The 17,552-nt window shown below is 54.0% G+C and overlaps 1 pseudogene across 1 annotated transcript; it reads left to right on the top strand.

The window, feature by feature from the left end:
- Positions 1–14,842: 14,842 nt before the first annotated feature.
- LOC309603329 (olfactory receptor 14A16-like) lies at positions 14,843–15,780 on the top strand (annotated as a pseudogene). The gene has a single exon. The product of its transcript is annotated as an olfactory receptor 14A16-like (transcript).
- Positions 15,781–17,552: the final 1,772 nt, after the last annotated feature.

The raw sequence follows: 17,552 nt of genomic DNA, 5'->3' as shown, positions 1-17,552 counted from the left end.
CTCATTCTGCTGGGCATCAGCACTGTCCATGAAGGAAAAGACAGTCAAATATTTAGGTCAGACTACTCTGAACAAAATCTATGCTATTTTTCGTAATGCTCTGCTATGTGGGCGAGGACACCAGGGGCTTGCTCCGGAGAACGTGTCTGGCATGGCAGGGGACGGCAGGGAGGTGCCTGAATCCTCCTTCCCCCAGCATTTCTGGGAGCAGCTCCCCTCTCACTCCCTGCCCATATCTGCTGCCTGGAGTTGTCAGTGCTAGGAGCTGTTTCTCTGTGCCCACATCTCCTCCCTGCCAGTGCTCACAGACTCCATCCAACCTGCTGTGTGCTCAGCTCTGCCCTGCAGACCCCTCCCGGCAGCAAGGCACTGCCCAGGGGCATCTCTGTGTGTGCAGGGGCTTAGGAGCAGCTCAGAAAAGTCCTAACCAGAACCAGGGTCTCAGTGCCTTCTCCAGAGTGGAGAAATAAATTCCCATCTCCCACTGCCCACCCAGACCACCAAGAGTGGAAAACTGAAAGCACAGATTCGTTCCCTTTCAGGGAAATGTGGCTTTGATGTCACCCTTGAAAGTCTCCTCAGAAATGCCTTAGGAATGATCTGGAGCTGGGAGCAGCCCTGAGCCACGCAGCACCCTCTCAACAGCAGAAGGACCCTGCCCTGCCAGGGGTCACTCCTTCCACCCACAGCTTCTCCCCACATCACCATGGGCAGCTCCCCGGGCAGGCTGAGTGCTGACCCTGGCAGGCAGAACAGTCCCTGCCCCAGCACACAGCCCCTGGGGTGCAGGGACCCTGCTCGGAAGGACGGCCCTGGGCACCCCTGGCTGCACACCCACCTTCACACTTCTGAAGCCGTCGCCAGGAGAAGGGAAACGCCATGCCCTGTGCCTCTGATGGTGCAGCAGGGAAGCCCCGCTCTGGAACACATCCTCCTCCTCTATGCTAGAGAACCACTGAGAGCCCTCTTGACAGACTGCATAAGCTGGGGTTATGTGCCAGCTTTAGGAGATCTTTCCAGGAACCACAGCTGTGTTGCCCTGCAGCCAGAGACTTACTGTGTCAAGGGCTGTGAACATTTCTCCCACAGTGAACACTCAGCTCTCCTCCCACTCCAGATTGCCTTCTCTCTCTGCCTCGCTCCTCTCCCCTCAGTGCCTGCAGGCAGTGCCCTCAGCCCTGCTGCGCTTTGCAGAGGAGCTGCTCCTGGGCAGAGCTGTCTCTCTGCAGGGCTGCCCACTTACCAGGAGCTCCCTCCATCCCAGGAGCCCAGCCCAGCTCAGCAGCAGAGGCCCAGCCCAAGGCAGCACTTTCTCTGCCCCTCTGGGCTCCCTCCAGGTGTCCCTGGGGCTCCAGGGGAACCTGCTGTGAAACAGGCTGAAGCAACCACTGATGTTCCCTCCCTCAGCTGGGGAGAGAGACTTACTCCCAGCAGTGCAATTTCTCTTACCAGAGACAGAGTTCGGTCCTATAATCACATTTTCTTGTCCCATCATTAGGCAGGACACCCAGGCAGCGACAGGGAGGGGTCTCTTTTACCCCTGCTGAGGGAAGGGTTTCAGCAGAGTCAAGTGAGGCGTTTCATCCTGGGTCTGTGGTCCTGGGGCTAGAAGGGGTCTCAGCTCCCTCCCATGCAGACCACAACCCCCAGGAGCTGGGATTCCTCTTGCATAGTTCAGGTGTGCACAAAACAGGCACCTGCATGTGAGCTTCTTATCTCAGCTCCCATGCTAATTACTGGAGATGGAGACCAGGAGTCAGCTGCTCAGACACAAACACCTGGTGACATTTGAGGTGCCAGAGGTGACCAAGATGCATGCTGGTCACTGTGAGCTGTAATGGAGCAGTCCACAGAGACAGGGCAGCATCTGGGGGCATCACCTTGGGGGCTGGTGGGAAATTCCATTGTCCAGGTAAATTGACAGCAGATGCCCACATGTAGGACACCTGAACCTGTAACTGTTCCTTATGTCCAGGGCAGCCTATAGAGGTCTTCAGCTGACCAACTGCAGTCATGTGGCCCAAGGAGAGCTAAGTCTCTCTTTCTCTTCTCCACCAGTTGTATTATGCACATCTCCTTTGGCAGTTGTCTCATGTGCATCCCTCCATTGTCTGACCTAATTCAGGCCAGCTGAATCTTAATTTAATAGCCAAATACAGGCCTGTAGTGCTATGTGAGATGCCAGGATGCTCCAGCCTAACTGCATGCAGCTGACATGGACAGCACAGGGCCTGTACAGGAACCCCCTCCCCATTCAGACTCATTGTGTGACAGGCACCACCCAGGGCATCTCAGACAGATTCGGTGCCTTTGGGCCCATGTCTGAATCCCACCACTGCACTGACGTGAGGTCTGTCCCTTCTCTCTCCAGCAGATGCTGGGCAGTGCATGAATACCAAGCACATCACACCAGGGTCCCCACTCGTGTGCATTCCCTCTCAGGCTCTGCTGGTTCTTCTCTCCATCATCACAGGATGTCCACACCCAAGGTCACTCTCAACATCATCTCTTCCTTCCTGTGATTCACCTCCACCACAAGCCCTCAGAGGCTGCAGAGACACCACAGACAGCAAACCCCTCTCCTGCTCAGACTGCACAGCCCAGCTCTGTTTCTCTTTGGCCTTGGAGAGAGCAGGGTTTGCCGCCTTTGTGGGCACCTCATTTCTTCTTCACATTGCCATCTGCTCTCCACTCCAGCATGTCTCTGCTCTGAAGCAAAGCCTTTGCACGCTTGAGGTCTTGGGTAGCAGGTTTCCCTCTTGCAAGTCTGCTCTCAGCCCAAAGGTGCCACAGCTGAGGTGCTGCAGCCCAGCCATGCACCCATGCCCTCAGCCTGGGGCACAGGCAGGAGGAGCTGGAGCCCTGCATGCAATCCCTTCATCCCACTTGGAGGGAATAACAGCTGAGGTGTGTTGGGACAGCTGACATGATTGGGGTGCTGTGATGGGTGGGTACGTGATCATCAGGAGAGACAGGCCAGAAGGATGAGGAGGGAGGTGTCCCCAGTGTGAAGGAGCTGCTTAGATGTGTGAAGCTCCTCTGTGGGATGAACAAACTGGGTGAGCCCTTGTGGGTGAGGGTCAGAGGAGACTGGTAAGGGTGACATTGTGGTGGGAGACAAAGAACCCATGGAAGTCCCCCTGCAGACTTTCATCACCCTGGCATTCACTGGAAGGAGACCACAACAGCATGCAAACAGTCCTGGAGGTTTCTGGGGGGGTTTGGGACACAGCTTGGGACACAGGACTTTGTAGCACAGCTGCCAGATTGGCCAAAAATGGTGACACTCACCTGCATCTGTTACTCTCAAAGAAGGCAGAGCTGGCCATGGATGTGAAAACCAGTGTCAGCCTTGGCTGTCGTGACCATGCAAGAGTGGGGTGTCACCTCCCAGGGGGAAGGAGAACAGAAGAGTGCAGATGCTAGCCCTCAGAGCAGCAGACTTTGGCCTGGTCTTGTGACTTTAAGTGGGGGATCCCCTATGAGCGGCACAGAAGAGCAGCAGAGCTCAGTACAGCTGGTCTGCAAGGACAGTGTCTTTCAAGTCTGAGAGTGTGCAGACCAAGAGTCAGGAAAACAAGCAGAGATCTCAAGAGAGAAACGTGGGGAACCAGCAGACTCATGGGGGAAGCTCCATAGGAAAAAGGCAGCATCCACGAGGTGGATGCAAGGATTGAAACAAAGGAGGAATTCAGAAATATGGTTGGTTTTAGGAAAGCCAGAGCTCCCGTAGAGTTGACACTTGCAAGGGAGTTCAAGGGCACAATGTTACCACTTCAGGAACAGTTAAAGAAGAAATGAAGTCAACATGTGGCCACTGCTGAATTGAGTTAGGTAGGCGTAGATAGGTGTGAGGCACTCTTGGCCTTTGTCTTCACCAGCAAGGTCTCCCAGTTCCGTGTGCCTAAGAGGCAGAACCCCAGGTGAAATGCAGCAGTGGGTGGAGATCAAGTCAGGGGTTACTTAGGGAAGGTCAGCCCTTCATAGTCCCTTGGACCAGATCGGATGAATCCAAGGCTGTGGCTGTTGAGAGACCAGGCCGATGCCATAGCAGGGCTCCTCTGCTACATTTTGGAAGGTCATCATGACTGGAGAAAGCCAAAGGCAAATCTTGCATACATCTTCTAAAAAGGCCCAAGGACTGAGCAGGGGAGTTACAGGCTGCAGTGACAGAGGCCAGGGGCTGCGTGGCTGGGCAGCAGCTCTGTGGAGAAGGCTCTGGTGGTCCTTGAGTTTCCTTAGGCAAAACATGAGCCAGCAGAGGATCCGGGGCTGTATGAGCAGGGCCACAGCCAGGAGAAGTGATTCTCCCCCTCTGCTCGGCACTTTTTACACCGCATCCAGAATCCTTGCCCAGGTTTAGAGCCTGTGCAATGACAGTGAGACATGGGCAAAGAGGAGCCACTTCACTGGAGGGCCACTAAGATGGCAATCCTTCCATTACCCTTCAAGTGTTTGTGTGATTTCCCCAACAATACCAGTATCTGCAACAACAACAACAACAAAAGCACTGATCTGCCTGAATATAAATACCTGCAGTGGAGCAGTCTGCATCTGTGGTAGCCACTTTGGGCAATGCCAATTGAATCAGTATTTGCAATATAGGGCATGATACCCCATCCAAAAGTACATATCTAAAGCGGTTCAGAAGAAGGGCTGTTGTGGTTTAACTGGGCAGGCAGCTAAACACCACGCAGCCGTTTGCTCACTCCCCTCCCCGCAGTGGGATAGGGGAGAGAATTGGAAAAAAAAAAACAAAACCGTGGGTTGAGACAAAGACAGTTTAATAGAACAGCAGAGGAAGATAAAAATATAATGATGAAGATGATAATAATAATAAAAAAATAAAAGAATATACAAAACAAGTGATGCACAATGCAATTGCTCACCACCCGCTGACTGATGCCCACCCCGTCCCTCAGCAACGATCTTTGCCCCCCAGCAGACTCCCTCCAGTTTATATACTGAGCATGACGTCATATGGTATGGAACAGGCTTTTGGCCAGGTTGGCTCAGCTGTCCTGGCTGTGCTCCCTCCCAGCTTCTTGTGCACCTGGCAGAGCATGGGAAGCTGAAAACTCCTTGACTAATGTAAGGACTACTTAGCCACAGCTAAAACGTCAGTGTTCTCAGCATTATTCTCATCCTAAATCCAAAACACAGCACTCTACCAGCTACCAGGAAGAAAATTAACTCTATTCCAGCTGAAAACAGGAGACTTGGCTACTATCAACTTCATTGCTAAAAGAGAGGGAGATGGAGGGATCTCAGAGCTTCCAGGTTCCTGTAGAAGATTTCAAGCCTCCAAGAAAGGAGCTGAAGATAACAGTTTTCAACCAGCATAGCCTTTAGATCATTTCACGTGTGAGGGATCTGCTCCCCCATTTCAGTCACTGGCACCCAGAAACCTCACCTGCTTTGCCTTCCTCTCCTCCCAAAGCCTGACCAAGGGATGGGAGGAAAGGCAGCAAAAAGAGTGTAGACCTCTGTGAATCAGCTGGGGTCTGGCACTTGGAGGGCCATGGTTTCATTCCCTTGTACGCCCCATAAAGAATCAAGCTGGGAAGTGAGTCTGCAAGTCTGACTCAACAAGGTGCATAGACAGGCAAGGCTGTGTCTATGGCTGTGTCTGGAGACCCGTACACCTCCAGCGTAGATCCAGCTGGGTGAAAGTGGGCATAAATGGTGTCCAGGGCCCCTGGACAGAGGTGGGGGTGGAAGCCGCAGGTAATGCTGGTCAGGGCTGTGAAGGTCTATGGATGCTCTCAGGGCCCTGACAACGCCCCCATGGGATCCCACCTGCCAGTGCCCACAGGAGGCCAAATTCTCATTCCCTGATGTGGAGGGTCTGCTCTCTGCTCCTCTCCTTCCCCATGTCCCTGGGGACCTGGAGACCACAATTTCATGGCCACTGCAGCCTTCAGGTCTTCACATGCCTGACCAGCTCTTCGACTTTTGGGAGTATCAGGTCCAGGAGAGCAGAAGACTGGGTGGCCCAGCTAGAAGCTGACCAACACACAAGGCATCATCTAACCTGTAACATGTCCCATAGAGACCCTCCATATATCTGAGCTGCCCTCACATCACACAGAAAATCCCCCTTCTCATCTCCCCTCTCAGTCTCTCCTCAAGACGCTGTATCTCCATTACCACATAAGCCATGGGAGCTGTCCTTCCCCACCTCAGCTCTTATTCCCCTGATGTCACAGCTCTGTGATGGCACATGGGGCTCCTGCTCTCTGTGCCCCACGCTCTGGGCTTTGGTGCCCATTTGGGCTGCAGCACCTCAGATGTGGCACCAGGGCCAAGGGCAGACTTGTCACATGGAAACCTGGTCCCCAGAGATGGGAGCCCGTGTGTGACAAGGCTTGGCTTCCCAGCAGAGGCATGCTGGAGTGGGTGGCAGGTGGTGTCATAATGATGGATGAGGTTCCCACCCCGAGAGCAAAAGCTGCAGTCCCCAAGGGCAGAGAGCAAGAGGCCTGGGCTGTGCAGGCCTGGCAGGAGAGGGCTTTGCTGTGCCAGGTGACTCTGCAGCACCGTGGGGCCTGTGCCAGAGGTGGAGCTGATCTGCAGGAAGGACAAGGTGCTGCTGAGAAAGTCCCTGGGGGAGGACAGCCTGTGATCCAGCCACACTGTGGACATCATGCTGGGGGCCAACTGGCCAGATGATAGCAGCTCTGCAGAGAAGGACCTTGGCGTCCCAAGGGAGAAGCAGCTGAGCATGAGCCAGCAATGCATCCCCACGGCAAAGGCCAACAGCGTCCTGGGCTGCATTAGGAAAAGCCTTGCTGGCAGATGGAGGGAGGTGACCCTTCGCCTCTTCTCAGTAACTGGGGAGGCCCCATCTGGAGTGCTGTGTCCAGTGCTGGGCTTTGCAGTAAAGGAAATTTGTTGACTTACTACAGGAATTCCAGCAAAGGACCACAAAGGTGGTTTAAAGGACTGCAGCATCTTTCATGGGGGGAAAGGCTGAGAGATATGGGACTGGAGGATAATGAATGGAGAGATCTTATTAATCTATATAAAATTCCATTTGAACCCAAGAAAACACTTTTTAACTGTGAGGGTGGGCAATCCCTAGAACAGGTAGCCCAGAGAGGTTGTGGAATCTCCATCCATGGAGGTATTCCATACTCACCTAGATAAGGTCCTGAGCAACCTGCCCTAGCAGACCTTGCTTCACTTGGAGGGTTCAGCTAGGTGATTTCCAGAGGTCCCTTCCAATCTGAACATTTCCATGATCGTGTGAGTATGAAGGAGAAAAGTAAGAGAGAAAGAAAGGAACAACACCTAGCCTTGACTGCAAATATGGTGGGATGCCGTGGAGTGGACCCACGCTGGAGCAGGGGAGAAGTATGAGGAGGAAGGAGTAACAGAGATGTTCTTTACTGACTCCTAACCCCCTCTTCAGCATCCCCTCTGCTCCTCTTGGGGTTGCGCTGGGCAGAAGAATTGGCAACAATGGAGTAATTTGAGCCTGGGTGAAAGTGTGAGGGGAATGGTCTTTAAAATATTTTTGTTATTGTTTTTCACACTCAAAATCTTTTGTAATGGGCGATAAATTAAACTGATCCTCGCCAAGTGAACAGGTCTTTGCCCATGACAGTACTTGGTAACTGATGTCCTTTACTTTATCTTGACCCATGAGATTTCTGGGCTGTTTTCTCCCTTTCTCCTGTAGAGTCAGGGGAGTGAGTGAGCAGCTGGGTGGGTGTCTGGCTGCTGGCCAAGGTTAACCCGCTACAGAACCACCACATCAGGACTGCTGCATCCAGCATGGGGCTTCCCAGCACTCAGCACTGGGGAGGCCCCATCTGGAGTGCTGTGTCCAGTGCTGGGCTCCTCACTACAATAAAGTTGTTGACCTACAAAAGCAAGTCCAGCAAAGGGCCACAAAGCTGGTTTAAGGGACTGCAGCATCTTTCATAGGAGGAAATGCTGAGAGATGTGGGACTGTTCAGTCTGGAGAAGAAAAGGCTCAGAGGGATCTTATTCATGTGTATAAATACCTGATGGGAGAGCATGAAGACCAGGGAGCCCAACTCTTCTCAGCAGTGACAAGACAAGTGGCGATGGACACAGCTAAAAACACATGAAATGCCATCTGAACCCAAGAAAGCACTTTTTGACTCTGAGGGTGATCAAACACTGGAACAGGTTGCCCAGAGAGGTTGTGGAGTCTATATCCATGGAGATATTCCAACCCCAGCTAGACAAGGTGCTCAGCAACCTGCTCTAGCTGACCCTGCCTCGGCTGGGGGGTTGAGCTACAGAAGTGTGAGGAGGAAGGAGCAGCACAGATGTTCTGCAGTGACTGTTAACCCCCTCCTCACCATCCCCCCTGCTCCTCGTGGTGTTGAGGTAGGTAGAAGAAGTGGGAACAATGGAGTAATTTGAGCCTGGGGTAAAGTGTGAGGGGAATGGTCTTTAAAATTTTTCTCATTGTTTCTCACAATCCAAATCTTTTTATAATTGGCAACAAATGAATTTGATCTTCCCCAAGTCAACGGGTCTTTGCCCATGATGGTATTCGGTAACTGATCTCCTTTACTTTATCTTGACCCATGAGTTATTCCATCTTATTTTCTCCCTTTGTCCTGTTGAGGCAGGGGAGTGAGTGAGCAGCTGGGTGGGTGCCTGGCTGCTGGCCAAGGCTAACCCACTACAGAACCACCACATCAGGACTGCTGCATCCAGCATGGGGCTTCCCAGCACAAGAAAGACCCTGACAGACTGAAGCGAGTCCTGCAGAGGCCAGAAGGGTGGGTGGGACCTGGAGCACATCATGGACAAGAGATGGGTTCTTTAGAAATCATTCAGAACAAAACACAGGAGATAGAACCCAGGCCAGTTGGTGGGATGTCAATCAATGTAGATTTTCAATATTTGTTGAGCAAGGCCATGAGCACCCGAAGTAGCTGGAGGTTTCTGAGAACTGGCTTGGCTGAGAGACCAGCAGTAGGAAACTGGTTCCTTTTTCTTAATACTGGTGGTGGAGCTGGGCATCACTGAGCCCCGGAGGAGGATGGGGCTGACCATGCAGGAAACGTCCCTTCTCTGGGCTGGGGTGTACGAACAGAGATGGACATGGCCGCTGTGGGGGAATGATCTGGGACAGTTCTCCCAGGGAAGCTTCCCTGGGGTGTCCAGGGAACATGGCACAGACCTGGCCCCTCTCTTCTGCACCTTCGGTGCCTTGTTTCTTCACCATAATGCCTGACTTCACTGTGAACAACCTGCTGGGTGCCCCCACCCTGCACACTCACACGGCTTAGCTTTACACTGGTGCTTGCCTCTCCCGGGCACTTCCCAGCCCAGCCCAGCCCCTCCCCAGCTCTCCCCACCTCCCCTGCCCTCTCCCCAGCCCAGCCCAGCAGAGCAGCCCAGCCTGGGCTGGCCCCATGGCAGTGCCCGGCAGTGCCCACCGCAGGGTGCTGCAGAGCTCTGGGTACTCACCCCACAGCCCCAGCCCCTCTGAAGGGCACAGCAGCTCCTGGGGGCAGAGAGGGGCGAGGTTCAGTCTCCCCACGAGCCCCAGGGCTGGTGCTGGCTCCAAGGGCACAAGGAAACAGAGGCCAGGCACTCTCTGGCTCTCCTGAATTCATATTGTAGGTGATGCCCAGTGCTGACTGAATTTGCCCCTCCTCTGCTCCCACCAGCGCCACTGCCCAGGACAGCATGAGAGTCCTGGGGCTTCTCAGGCAGCTCCTGCATCTCTCCACTCTCCCTTCCCTCTGCCTGCTGGGCTCCTACTGACTCCCATGGCAGAGTCCTTGTTTTGCATACCTCAATTTAATCATAGAACCATAGAATTGTTAACGTTGGAAAAGACCTCAGAGATCATTGAGTGCAACCTCTTAACCCAACTGCCTGGTCCACCTCTAAGCCATGTCCCTAAACACCACATCCACACGATTTTTGAATACTTCCAGGGACCATGATTGGACCACTTCCCTGGGCAGTCTGTTCCAATGCCTACCCACTCTCTCTGGGAAGAAATTTTTCCTAATATCTAATCTAAATCTCCCCTGGCACAACTTGAGCCCATTTCCTCTCGTCCTTTCTCTTGTTACCTGGGAGAAGAGACCGACCCCCACCTCGCTACAACCTCCTTTCAGGTAGTTGTAGAGAGCAATAAGGTCTCCCCTCAGCCTCCTCTTCTCCAGACTAAACAACCCCAGCTCCCTCAGCTGCTCCTCGTAAGACTTGTGCTCTAGACACTTCAACAGCTTCAATAGCTTCATGTTTTGCTTTTGGGGGAGTTCACATCTGAGGGTCTTTCACCTTCTGAGCCTCCATTCATTCCAACCCCAGGGTACGTGGTGAGTCCCCATCCTCTCCTCTCCTCACCCCTCCAAATTCATTTCCAGGGAGTCTGGTATATGCCATCACTCCTGTCATACATGAAGAAACCTGAGGAGAGAAAGGGAGCTCATGGACCATCTCCCCTGCGCCTGGACACCAAGAAGAGAGCTTTTAAATCCAGAGCATTTGGTCCAGTGGAACTCAGTGCCACCCTGAACTTAACTCCCAAAATATTGAGAACAGAAGGAGAATAGACTCTTTAAAAGACCAATTCCTTGGACATTTTCTTTGCGGCACCTTTGGAGGAAGAGCCCATCCTTCAGGCACTGGACCTGGGAGATTCCCTTTTATTGAAGAGCTGCTATTGGCCATGCCACATCTGGCACAGTGTTGTGCAAGAGTCATATACGAGGGGATCAGGCCTCAAGACAAGTAGTATAAGCCTAGAAAATTATCTATAAGCAGGATTACCACAAGAGAAAAAAGCAGACGTGGCCCAAGAAAAAAGTGAGAAATGGGAAATGTGATGAGAAGGGAAGGCAGGTTATTGTCAATGAAACAGCGGTTATTGGGTCCGTTTCCATAGGGCATCCCTGAGCCCCTGGTTCCTCATGCTGTAGATGAGGGGATTCACTGCTGCAGGCACCACCGAGTACAAAACAGAAACCACGAGGTCTAGAAATATGGAGGACACTGAGGGGGGCTTCAGGTACACAAACATTACAGTGCTGATAAACAGGGAGACCACGGCCAGGTGAGGGAGGCACGTGGAAAAGGCTTTGTGCTGACCCTGCTCAGAGGGGATCCTCAGCACGGCCCTGGAGATCTGCACATAGGACACCACAAGGAAAACAAAACACCCAAAGACTAAACAGGCAGTGACCACAAGAAGCCCCACTTCCCTGAGGTAGGCATCTGAGCAGGAGAGCTTGAGGATCTGGGAGATTTCACAGAAGAACTGGTCCAGGACATTGCCTTGGCAGAGGGGTAGGGAAAATGTATTGGCTGTGTGCAGCACAGCATTGAGAAACCCAGTGCCCCAGGCAGCTGCTGCCATGTGGACACAAGCTCTGCTGCCCAGGAGGGTCCCGTAGTGCAGGGGTTTGCAGATGGCCACACAGTGGTCATAGGCCATGACAGTGAGAAGACAATACTCTGTTGAGGTCAAGAAGAGAAAGAAAAAGAGCTGTGCAGCACATCCCAAGTAAGAGATGGCCCTGGTGTCCCAGAGGGAATTGGCCATGGCTTTGGGCAGAGTGGTGGGGCCAGCACCAGACTTGGGGCTGATTGGGACAGAGAGACAGACTGAGCTCCCCTGTGGCACGTGACTCCATTTGGTCAGATGAACACCTCTGTCAGCTGCCCTAAGCATACTGAGGAGGGACAGCTTGGGTTGTCCTAACTGTCATCCTTTTCTACCAGTTCAGTTGGCCAAAGGGATTCCCCACCAGCCGCCAAGGCAATGCCCCCAGATGCCGCCCTGTCTCTCACAATTGCTCCATTAGAGCTTGGAGTTTCCTGCACATGTCCTGAACCACCTCTGGCAGCTCCAGTGTCACCAGGCGTTTGCATCGGAAAAGCTCACTCCTGGCCTCTATCCCCATCATTAACACAGCAGCTTAGAGAAGGAGCTCCCAGCTCTTTTGTGCAGCCGAGCTGAGGCAAGAGGCATCCCACCTCCTGTGGGTCTGTGGGGTGCACTGGAGAAGCTGAATGCCCCTCCGGCCTCAGGAATACTGATGAGAGCTGAGATGCTGACATTGACTTGGCTCAATCCCTGCCCTGCCCAGGTGGCAATGATCCCCTGCCTGTCCCTGCCCACATGCCCTGCCTGACCATGGGAGAGGAACGGGGGTTTCCAGAGGGGAACGTTGACACCTCCCGTAGCTCTGCACACCCTGGCAGAGCAATTCCCAGTGCAGGAATGAGTCTGTGCAGTGCTTAGGGAGGGAGAGTTGGTGGTGACTTCAGTCTGCTTCAAGTTCTGTTCCCCAGGAGAGACCCTGCTGCCTTTCAGGAGCTGTCAGCCCTGGAGGCCCAGGGACACCTGGAGGGCTCCGGGGGCAGGGGCTGGGGGTAGGAGGCAGAGAAAGTGCTGCCTTGGGCTGGGCCTCTGCTGCTGAGCTGGGCTGGGCTCCTGGGATGGAGGGAGCTGCTGGCAAGTGGGCAGCCCTGCAGAGAGACAGCTCTGCCCAGGAGCAGCTCCTCTGCAAAGCGCAGCAGGGCTGAGGGCCTGCAGGCACCGATGGGGACAGGAGCGAGGCAGAGAGAGGTTACAGAGAGCCAGGAGTGGGAAACTGCATAGAGTGAAGGAGGAGAAATCTTCCCAGCCCTTAACACAGTAAGTCTTTGGCTGCAGGGCACAGCCTGGAGCGTTCTCCTAGAACTGGCACATCAACAAGGCAAGAATGGAGGAGAAGGATGTGCTCCAGAGCAGGGCTTTCCTGCCACACCATCGGAGGGACAGGGCACGATCGCTGCCTTCTCCCAGGGACAACTGCAGAGGTGTGAAGGTGGGTGTGCAGCCAGGGGTGCCCAGGGCCGTCCTTCAGAGCAGGGTCCCTGCACCCCAGGGGCTGTGTGCTGGGGCAGGGACTCTGTCACCTGCCAGGGTCAGCACTCAGCCTGCCCAGGGAGCTGCCCATGGCGCTGTGGGGAGAAGCTGTGGGTAGAAGGAGCGATCCTCGGCAGGGCAGTGTCCTTCTGCTGTTGAGAGGGTGCTGTGTGGGTCAGGTTTGCTCTCAGCTCCAGCTCACTCCCACACATTTCTGAGGGAACTTTTCAAGGTGGAGTTCCTGTAAGGGAAGGTGTCTGTCTTTTGAGGTTTCTCCTCTTGGCTGGCTGGGTGGGCTACACATAGAACCAGCATCACCTTTCCAGTCTCATTGGGGTTTGTGGGACCTGCTCTTTAGCCCCTGCACACACGGAGAGGCTGCAGGGCAGAGCTGGGCACAGAGGGGCTGAGATGGGGTCTGTGAGCACTGGCAGGGAAGAGACGTGGGGCCAGAGCAACAGCTCGTGGCAGGGACAGCTGCAGGCAGTAGAGATGGGCAGGAAAGGAAGGACCTGCTAAGGGAAGCCCTGTTGCAGGGGAGATCTGGGCACCTCCCGGCCACTCCTGCAGTGCAGATGCCTTCCCTGAGCAACCCCTTCATCTCTCCTCTCCCACCCAACACAGCCCTCGGCCCTCACAGCCATGGGGTCTGGGGTGGGAGTCACCTCTCTGTCCAGCAGAGCAGCAGAAGAGGCGAAGGGCATCCCTCGTGCCATGTCCCCTTTTCCCACTGACCAGCAATCAGGCTGAGGACAACTGTCCTGCATTATCACCGTCTGGGAGGTGGCGTGCACAGCTGGGTAAGGGTAACGCTGTCCTGAGGGTCCGTCTGCCTCCCCCCTTGCCTCTCTCAGCCAGACCCTCACTGTAGTTTTCCTCATTTCTCCACCTGCCCATTTTGAAGTCATCTTTTTAGTGCTGTCAGACTCCCGGGGGATGGGAATTTCAGCTGCAGAGTCACACACTGATCTTGTTCGTCCATTCATGCAGGCATGTCGATGGGAACAAGCGTCCCAGCTTTCCTCTAATCTGTGGGGCTGTGGGCAAGGCAGCCTGTGGGGCTGGGGAAGGAGTCACTTTTCTCTTCATGAGATGCCAACATTAAGACAATTGGCTATCAGCTCCTGAGGGTGTCCTTCCAAGCTGTCAGCTGCCTTCCAGCATGCAAACCTGTCCCATAGCACCTTTGTGTTCTCTGGAAGCCCCATGGAGAAATGCAGAGACTCTATGGCTGAGGAAATGCTGTTGGGTTGGTGAAAGGAGGCATGAGTGTCCTGGGCTAGAAGTGGGGTGCTGAGACCGTGAGAAAGGCTGACATATTTAGTAGTCTGCACTGGATCCCTCTGCTCTCAGCAGTGTCTGGCTGCGTAACATAAGAATGTACTTGCCCTCCATCTCAGGAAGGTGCAAGCCCAAGGCAGCTGGGGACGAGACAGAGGGAGTGACCAGATGCCCTCACTGCACTGAGCCACAGGCAATCGTCTTGCCTCGCGGGGCTCACTCTGTTCTCCATGAGAGCAGCAGAAATGCAGAGGGTTTCTGACATCCCAGGACAATCCCTGGAGAGATGGGGGCAACGGTAAGAAACCCCAAGCCTCTCAAACTGCCTTCTGCTATGCCAGTTCCTTGGCACTGGCAGTGCAGATGCTGACAGGCCATTCTGTGTTAGGTGTGGTTTCATCTGGCAAAGTTGGACACCTGCACTTGCCCCTGCCCCCACCATTCCCATGACCCCACTGCTGCAGAGCAGGGCTGACTCCTCAGCAACCAGCGGACAGGGGCCCTGCTCCTCATGGCACATTCTGCCAGCACCAACCAGAGCTCCAGCCACAGACCTGAGGAAGGTCTCCTGGGAAATGAAAAGGGGGTGTGTGCAGCAGGAGCAGAGTCTATGGGAAAAGGCTTTGATTTTGCTCAGAGAAGTCTCTGCTAACTTACTGTATTTTCCTCCTTGAACAGTCCACATGCCAAAGTGAAAAAATGTCCAATGGCAGCTCCATCACCCAGTTCCTCCTCCTGGCATTCGCAGACATGCGAGAGCTGCAGCTCCTGACCTTCTGGCTCTTCCTGGCCATCTACCTGGCTGCCCTCCTGGGCAACAGACTCATCATCACTGCCATAGCCTGCAACCATTGCCTGCACACCCCCATGTACTTCTTCCTCCTCAACCTCTCCCTCCTCGACCTGGCCTCCATCTCCAACACTCTCCCCAACTCCATGGCCAATTCCCTGTGGGACACCAGGGCCATTTCCTACCAAGGGTGTGCTGCACAGGTCTTTATGCTCGCCTTCTTGATCTCAGCAGAGTTTTCTCTCCTCACTGTCATGGCCTGCGACCGCTACGTGGCCATCTGCAAACCCCTGCACTACGGGACCCTGCTGGGCAGCAGAGCTTGTGTCCACATGGCAGCAGCTGCCTGGGGCACTGGGTTTCTCAGTGCTGTCTTGCACACTGCCAATATATATATTCCCTACCTCTCTGCCAAGGCAATGTCCTGGACCAGTTCTTCTGTGAAATCCCCCAGATCCTCAAGCTCTCCTGCTCAGATGCCTACCTCAGGGAAGTTGGGCTTCTTGTGGTTAGTGCCTGTTTTGGATTTGGTTGTTTTGTTTTCCTTGTGGTGTCCTATGTGCAGATCTTCAGGGCCGTGCTGAGGATCCCCTCTGAGCAGGGTTGGCACAATGCCTTTTCAATGTGCCTGCCTCACCTGGCTGTGGTCTCCTTGTTTGTCAGCACTGGTATATTTGCCTACCTGAAGCCCCCCTCCATCTCCTCTCCATCCCTGGACCTGGTGGTGGCAGTGTTGTACTCAGTGATGCCTCCAGCAGTGAACCCCCTCATCTACAGCATGAGGAACAAGGAGCTCAAGGATACCCTATGGAAACTGGCCCAATGGACGCTGTTTCACAAGCAATAACGTGCCTCCCCTTCTTTGCACATTTCCCAGAGTTTATCTTAGGCCGCATGTCTGCTTTTTTATCTTATTATACTCCTGCTTATAGAGAATTTTCTGGGCTTATACTACTTGTCTTGAGGCTTGCTCTTATTGTGTCTGACCCTTGTACCACACTCTATCACATGTGGCCTGTCAGATAGCAGCTCTTCAGTACAAAGGAATCTCCTAGGTCCAGTACATGAAGGCTGGGCTCTTCCTCCAAAGCTGCTGCCAAGAAAATGTCCAAGGAATTGGTGTTTTAAAGAGTCTGATCTCCTCTTGTTCTCAGTGTTTTGGGAGTTTAACTCATGGTACTATTGGGTTACACTGAGCCAAGCGCTCTGGATTTAAAAGCTCTCTTTTTGGTGTCCAATGGGAGAGGAGATGGCCCATGAGCTCCCTTTCTCTCCTCAGGTTTCTTCATGTATGACAGGAGTGATGGCATATACCAGACTCTCTGGAAATGAATTTGGAGGGGTGAGGAGAGGAGAGGATGGGGACTCACCATGTGCCCTGGGGCTGGAATGAATGGAGGCTCAGAAGGTGAAACACACTCAATGCTGAAGTCCTCCAAAATTAAAGCAGTAAATCAATGTATCCACGGACAAGGACTCTGCAGTGCCATGGGAGTCAGTGAGGACTCAGAGTCCAGAGGGAGGGGAGCCTGGAGAGATGCAGGAGCTGCCTGAGGAGGCCCAGGGCCAGGACTGCCATGCTGTTCTGAGGAGTGCGGCTGGTGGAAGCAGAGGAGGGGATAAATGCAGTCAGGTATGGGCATCACCTACAATATGAATTCAGGAGAGCCGGAGAGTTCCTCGCCTGTTTCCTCATGGCCTTTGGGGCCAGCACCAGCATTGGGGTTGATTGGGAGCCTGAGCCCCCCTCTCTGCCCCTCAGGAGCTGCTGTGCCCTTCAGAGGGGCTGGGGCTGTGGGGTGAGTGCCCAGAGCTCTGCAGCACCCTGTGGTGGATGCTACTGTGGGGTCAGCCCAGACTGGGCTGGGCTGGGGAGAGGGCAGGGGTGTTGGGGAGAGCTGGGGAGGGGCTGGGCTGGGCTGGGAAGCACCCGGGAGAGGAAAGCCCCAGTGTAGAGCTAAGCTGTGTGAGTGTGCAGGGTGGGGGCCCCCAGCAGGGTGCTGACAGTGCAGAGTCAGGCATCATGGTGAAGGAAGCAAGGCACCGAAGGTGCAGAAGAGAGCGGCCAGGTCTGTGCCATGTTCCCTGGACATCCTGGGGAAGCTGCCCTGGGAAAACTGTCCCAGATCAGTGCCACACACCGGCCATTTCCATCTCTCTTGGGACATCCCAGCCCAGAGAAGGGAATTTTGCTTCATGGTCAGCTCTGTCCTCCTCCGGGGCTCCGTGATGCCCAACTCCACCATCAGTATTAAGAAAAAGGGAACCAGTTACCTACTGACACTTATTACATACAAGTCCCACAGCTGCTCTCTCAGCCAAGCCACTTCTCAGACAGATACAGCTTGAACAGGTGCTCATGGTCTTGTCTCAACAAATACTGAATATCTCCATTGAGTGAGATCCCTCAACTGTCTTGGGTCCTTCCTCCAGTGTTTGACTTGGAGGGATTTCTCAAAAACTCAGCACTCTCAGCTTCTCCTTGTCCATAATGTGCTCCAGGCCCCAGCCACCCTTCTGGCCTCTGCAGGACTTGCTCCAGTCTGTCAGGGTCTTTCTTGTGCTGGGAAGCCCCATGCTGGATGCAGCAGTCCTGATGTGGTGGTCCTGTAGAGGGTT

The sequence above is a fragment of the Platalea leucorodia genome (assembly GCF_965183815.1).
Source record: "Platalea leucorodia genome assembly, contig: HAP1_HAP1_SCAFFOLD_54, whole genome shotgun sequence".
NCBI classification, from domain to species: Eukaryota; Metazoa; Chordata; class Aves; order Pelecaniformes; family Threskiornithidae; genus Platalea; species Platalea leucorodia.
The sequence above is the reverse complement of the archived record's forward strand: the minus strand, read 5'-3'. Positions and strand labels throughout refer to the sequence as shown.